The sequence below is a fragment of the Solanum stenotomum genome, unplaced genomic scaffold (assembly GCF_019186545.1).
Source record: "Solanum stenotomum isolate F172 unplaced genomic scaffold, ASM1918654v1 scaffold37645, whole genome shotgun sequence".
NCBI classification, from domain to species: domain Eukaryota; kingdom Viridiplantae; phylum Streptophyta; class Magnoliopsida; order Solanales; family Solanaceae; genus Solanum; species Solanum stenotomum.
Genome location: NW_026034530.1, coordinates 1 through 5,343, shown reverse-complemented (window position 1 = coordinate 5,343; position 5,343 = coordinate 1). Strand labels below are relative to the sequence as shown.

General features: G+C 35.5%; 1 pseudogene; it reads right to left on the bottom strand.

Moving 5' to 3' along the window:
• Nucleotides 1-1,024, bottom strand: LOC125852631 (ATP synthase subunit beta, chloroplastic-like; annotated as a pseudogene).
• Nucleotides 1,025-5,343: the final 4,319 nt, after the last annotated feature.

Sequence of the window (5,343 nt, the reverse complement as noted above, 5' to 3'; positions counted from 1 at the left end):
TCATTTCTTCAAATTGCTCTCCATTTCTAAGTTCATAGCCTTCGTGGTAGCTTCATCGATAGTACCTACCAAATAAAAGGCCTGTTCGGGAAGACCATATAATTCTCTGGAAAGGATCAATTGAAATCCTCAAATTGTTTCTGCTAGACCAACATATTTCCCTGGAGAACAGGTAAATACTTCTGCTACAAAAAAGGGTTGTGATAAGAAACGCTCAATTTTTCGCGCATTTGCTACGAGTAAATGATCATGTTCGGATAATTCGTCCAATCCAAGGATAGCTATATTGTCCTGAAGTTCTTTGTAACGTTGTAAAGTTTGCTTAATTCTTTGGGCGGTTTCATAATGTTCCTCACCAACGATCCGAGGTTGAAGCATGGTTGACATTGAATCTAAAGGATCTACTGCTAGATAAATACCTTTGGCAGCCAATTCTCTTGATAGTACGATAGTAGCATCTAAATGTGCAAATGTCGTTGCAGGAGCAGGGTCGGTCAAATCATCTGTGGGTACATAAACTGCTTGAATAGAGGTTATGGACCCGTCTTTGGTAGAAGTAATTCTTTCTTGTAAAGAACCCATTTCGGTACTTAGGGTCGGTTGACAACCCACAGTGGAAGGCATTCTACCCAATAAGGTTGATACTTCGGATCCTACTTGCACGAAACGGAAGACATTGTCAATAATAGAAGTACGTCTTGCTCATTAACATCTCAGAAATATTCCGCCATAGTTAGGGCAGTCAAACCAACTCTCATACGAGCTCCCGGTGGTTCATTCATCTAACCGTAAACTAAGGACACTTTTTATTCTACAATATTTTCTTTATTAATCACTCCAGATTCTTTCATTTCCATGTAAAGATCATTTCCTTCCCAAGTACGTTCACCCACTCTGCCAAATATAGATACGCCCCCGTGAGCTTTAGCAATATTGTTAATGAATTCCATAAAGAGTAAGTAATATTTTACACACTCCAGCTCCCCCGAATAGTTCGATATTTCCATTCAAAATTTTCGACAATCTTGAATCAAAATTGAAAGGATCTTCGATGAAATTGAACATTCACAAAAGAAATCGTTTCTCCAACAACAATTCCATCACTTTTGTATCCTTCATAACTCACCTCGCTTATCCAAAATTTGGACAAAAGTTTTTGAATCAAATCTAAAAGGTTTCTTCGCTGAATAGGCCATGTCTGATACACTAATTTAAGCAAAAATTGGTTACTTTTCCAACAAATTTCAGCGTATATACCTTGTAAACTAGTCCAAATCCACCCTCTCCAATCTTGTTGTTCATAGAAAAGTTATATGTGGCTTTTGTTATCGTCGACAATTGGAAAAGTGAAAGCTCCAATTCTTCTTTGAGTTCCAGTTTGTTCTTTTTCCATTTATACAACACCAGAATAAGGCCTAGCAGATCCATTGCCATCAATAGTGAGAAACTCACTGCGAGTGTCTTTGTCGTCTTTCTTTTGGAACCTGCCTCAGATACTACAGGCAGATTTTTTCTATCAAACACAACAAATCAAGACAGGTGCATTACATGGTCACCATGCATCAGGAAAATTTCTTTAATATAAGTTATTACCTAGTCTTAAAAGATTCATCATAGCTATTGTTTTCGATCTTTTTCAATCTATTACAATTTGGGTGAGAATTGAAAGAAGAAAATTTGAATTGTTTGAAGCTAGATGAATTTGGAATAGAATTAAGATAAGAAAATTTAAATTTTGAATTGAAGTCAGATGGATTTGGAAGAGAATTGGAAGAGATTGAAATCTAATAGATTAGCGTGATTGGGGAATTCACATCAATTTTATACTTTCTTTCCTTTAAAAGTGTAACTGATTTTGTTTTAATGTATCAGATTTAATGTATCCGGCTTTTTCACTATGTAACCGGATAGCACTTATTTTGAGGAATTTTCGTAAATTAAAAAAGCGTAGGGATAGAATGTAATTTAGATCGTTACACTATGGGATTTATGTAAGTTATACAAAAATAAACTCCTATGTTCCCTTAAGTAACATTAAAGAAATCAAAATTTATAACTTATTATTTCTTAGTCCCAAATCAAATAATAATATTTAAAAGCACTTGATAGATAATACTTATCTCATGTAGTAACAGCTCTACAGATGCCTAAGGTTGTGTTGTATTAATTGGTCAACTTGGAAATCCATTACCTGTATACTCCTTTGCAGATATTGATCTGAGTTCTTAAGTGTAAATGATATGTTAACAAAATTAAACATGTTAGGGAATTATAATTATTATACGAAGAATATAAAGGGATGAATTATTAGGTAAGGATTGATTACTTCTTTTTTTGCCTTTAATTCTTTTCATTTGATGAATTATTTATAAATAAATTGTATGTTTAATACTCAGTATTTTTAGATATCTTTAAAATTTAATAAACTGTTTTGAAACAATTCTTTCAGTTTAATGTATTGTGTATGCTTGAGTTAGTCTTCCGCTTGTTCTAGGTCTACAAGCAACAATTTATATGTTAGGATCAACAATCAAAGGTCTAATTATCCGGATTATAACAAACCCAATAACCCTAGACAAAACCTAATATCCTACTACCCAATTTAGGGCTTTTTCCACCATTAATTCTAGATCAAATCCCTCCTCCATCGATAATGACCCACTATATTACATTATACAGATCGAAAAATGGATTTGGGGAGTTAAAACTTTACCTTTAGCCTCAAAAATTGTGAAAAACGGTCAAGAAGTCACCTGGGGTCGTCTCCTTAGCTCTAAAAATCGAAAAGTGCCAAGTAAGTTCGTTTAGGGGTTTATTAATGACTTTAAGTCACATCTGGCTTGCCACGGCGAACCCTTCCCGCTATAGCAGCCCCACTCTGGCGGCTCCAATCCTGCTCTGGCAGCCTACACGGAGACAGAATGTTACCTATTGGGAGTTCTACTCGCCCAAATTCGATTCCGTAAAGTCGTACGGGTTTCTTAACGTCTTAGCTATCTACTCATGTGGTCTAAGTCATAATTAGATCTCTCATTAATTACCAGATTTCCTTACACCTTAATGACTCTGATTTCGTCCAAATCTGGACTAGGTTGGGAAATTCCAAGTTTCTACGAAAGAGTTTTCTGGCCCCAATTCTTTCTTCATTGACATTTCCCTATTCCCTAACGACGGAATCAGGTCGTTACAATAGATACCAATTTACCCATCACTCGTCCCCGAGCGATGAACTAGGAAAAGACTAGCTAAAATAAGGGTAGAGTAGTATCTGAATCGTTGAATTACTGGGGATACTTGTCTCGCATGCCCTTCTTATCGAATCTCATTACCCACAAAGTTGATCGCACACATGTTTGCAACATGTTATCAAGGACTTTGAAACAACATCAGGACGAATCCTTTCTCACGTAACCATGATAAAATTCTAAATCAATACTCGCTACAATTAGAAGTAAACCTGAACAAACCAACACACATTCATAATACCCAAACAATCACAGTTCTTAACAACATCTCCATCCCACAACATAAATTCCCATGATCTTAAGTTATAACAATTTTGATCTTTAGAAATCAAATACTCATCGAGGGATATGTCCAATCATACAACCCCTCCAACAACACTATTGAAATGCTAGATTTAGTAATTGTAGATTACCTCTTAAGAACAGTAGAATTGGACCCAATGATCCCTACATTCAACCACACATAATCAATACATGACCTCGACAACAAGATGAAATATTAGATTGTTGAACAACCATAAATATGTTGGGTAGCTCTTCTATAAATTCTCATAAGCAAAGTGGTACATGTAGAACCACTAAAATGCTTTAACAACTCCAAGACAACACCAATTATGTCATTCGAAATAACCAAATCTTCCCAATCTTCCCAATCTTCCCACTCAACCAAGGAAACATCGCAAGATCGGTAACCTGATCCACCACTAGATGTTCACTCACAAAATGAAAAACACGTGTGACCATAGCTAGTTCATCACACTCACAACTATGTACAAAACGAAATAGATGGTCACATAAGAATTTAACGAATAACACGAAAGGTTTTCCTTTGAAGAGTCGATACCAGCCATTTCCATTCACTTGACTCAACATACTCTTCACATTCTTCGACTGAAGCCAACACTTTTAATACTAACAACCATCATAACCACTCCGACCATTGACCTTACTTTAACCCAACACTTTTTAAATGAAAACCTTTCTAAGGTACTTAGACAATCAACAGTAATCAACTTTACGACTCAACCCAGGTGTAAGTCTTTTCAAATGCTCAATACCCAATACAATTGATCATTCCTAACCTTGAAATTCATACCTTGACAAAATATATCACCACGAATGTAAACTTTTAATGAAAAATTTGGATTGTATTCAATTGTATAACACAATCCCCTTATCTATTAACATTAGCTTATACCTCGAAGATTTTTATGAATTCGTGGATCTTCGCTTATCATGGATCGCATCTCCATCGATTTCACAACATCTTTCGTTAACAATTCAATTGTAATCATTGCCAAACTCAAAATAAAACAAAAGAACGTATCAGCACATTCGAGCTAGTGTTCGTACACTCCTTTCTCAATTCTTTTTCAATAGTTTGTAACCAATCTGATGGACTTGTAACACTATTACTATTGCCACAACAAAAAAAAAAAAAGAAATCACGCATCTCTGAACCCATTTATCTACCCCTCTGAAGATATCTCTTCAGCCTTTGCAATTAAATAAAATATTCTTGCTCTTGCCTCTCTCTAAAGGTTGTACTACCTCCCACTATTTTTCTTCAATATGACTCTAGTTCTTTAAGTTCTATTCGAATGGTGTCCCACCATCTCTTAAAACCTTCCATACAACCACGTTACTCACCAAATTTTAGAAAACCACAATCTTTAGATACTCGCAAGTCGTAATTACTATATAAAAATTTGCTTAACCAACAATTTTATTATATAGTTGCATCCCGTCACAGTCCATCACGAACTCTTATTACCAGTATGCTCAGTCAGCCTTGACTATCACTATGAAGCCAATATTTCATCAACACGACACCTCAAACTCAGGTAAACTCATCAAATTCAAAGGACTAACCCAATCTTGGTACACACTTTCTTACTAAAATCTTAAATTTCCTTCACCCAAGTATACTCAATGGAACTTTCTTTATCCATAAGCTTGTCATCCGGTATTAATCCACTCCTTTATGGATTAAGATAAAATCATCAGTCCTCATACTACCCTCCTTCTTCTTATCAAACAAGACAGGAGCACCCCACTTGGAAACACTAGTACGGATGAATCCTTTATCAAGACACTC